General features: G+C 35.0%; 1 protein-coding gene across 1 annotated transcript in view; it reads left to right on the forward strand.

Annotated features, from left to right (window-relative positions):
• The first annotated feature begins 1,021 nt into the window (after window positions 1-1,021).
• The window catches only part of PAK7 (p21 protein (Cdc42/Rac)-activated kinase 7), a 189,925-nt gene continuing 189,544 nt past the window's right edge, over window positions 1,022-1,402 (forward strand). The window contains exon 1 of the mRNA XM_012639253.1: window positions 1,022-1,078. The gene's annotated coding sequence lies outside the window, so the exon portion shown is untranslated. The remainder of the gene's footprint in view (window positions 1,079-1,402) is intronic.

Raw genomic sequence — 1,402 nt, forward strand, 5'->3', positions numbered from 1 at the left:
AGACCAGGAACCAATTTTTGACACAATGCTTTCTTTGTTTATTTATTGAGCTGAAATTTACATAACATAAAATAACTAGTTTGAAGTGAACAACTCAGTGGCATTTAGTACATTCATAAAGTTTTGCAACTACTACCTCTATCTAATTCCAAAACTTTTCCATCACTCCTATAAAACCCTGTACCCGTTAATCAGCTACTCCTCACTCCCCCGTTCCCTAAGCCCCTGGTAACCACCAATCTGCTTTGTGTGTCTATGGATTTGCCTATTCCTGATATTTAATAGAAGTACAATTATACAATATATAAATTTGTGTTTACCTTCTTTCCCCTGGCATGTTTTTGAGGTTCATCCACATTGTAGCATTAAATGGATATATCACATTTCATTTATCCATTCATCTATTGATGGACATTGGGTTGTTTCTAGTATGAATGTGCCACTATGAACATTCCTGTGCAAGGACTTGTTTGAGTGCCTATTTTCAAGTTATTTTGGTTATATACCTAGGAGTGAAATTGCTGTTACCACAGTGGCAACATAATATTTTAAAATGTATAAAATGAAATACTTAGGGTTATAAAGGAAACCAATTATGTTGATATAGAGATATCAAAACATTTAAAAATATGTGTTTCGGTTATATGTATTTCTTGATTTTGCAGTGTAATAAGATCTAATGGCAGATCTAACAACTGCCGTGCATTCAAAGTGCAAATGCAAGGTGTCTACAGCAATTGTAATGTGATATGACAAGGTTTGTGTTTTCTCGGTTACAGGTCCTTTTGATATGCTGGGATTTGTTGCCTATTAAAGACTTATGAAAGTAAAAATGTATTTTTTTCCATCCAAATTCATGGAATCCTTGAAGTCCATTTAAATGAGCCCAGAAATCTATAATTAAGAACCCCAGTTAAGAATCCCTGCTTTGGGGAGAGGGAGTGATTATAGCAAATGGGCTCCATAATAGCCCCTTCTTATCTCTCTCTCACCACCATTCTCCCATCTTGTCTTTTGTCTTAAGAAATCTAAGCTTAGCAGGATCAGCTTGGATAGGTGTAGATTCATTGCAGTGGAGGTCAGAGAATCAATATGCTCCATCCAGAGACATTATAATTGGGTTTTAAGTTGTTATCTTTCACTGTTTTCCATATCATTAATAATTTCTTTATAACTCAAACACTTAAAATAACTTTTCTAAACCTAATGTTATACAGTATCTTAGAGTATCTAAAGTTCTTACACATATATCATCTTATTTAATCCTCTTAATACTGTGTGAGTGGGTGCTTTAGTAAGAGCATCTGCTGTCATTACCTTGGGTTTAGGATGAGGAAGCTCAGATACAGAATAGTTTAGTCAATTAAATTCAAGGCCGGGTGCGGTGGCTCACGCCTGTAAT

This window comes from Propithecus coquereli, unplaced genomic scaffold, assembly GCF_000956105.1.
Source record: "Propithecus coquereli isolate 6110/MARCELLA unplaced genomic scaffold, Pcoq_1.0 Scaffold139, whole genome shotgun sequence".
In the NCBI taxonomy this organism is placed as follows: domain Eukaryota; kingdom Metazoa; phylum Chordata; class Mammalia; order Primates; family Indriidae; genus Propithecus; species Propithecus coquereli.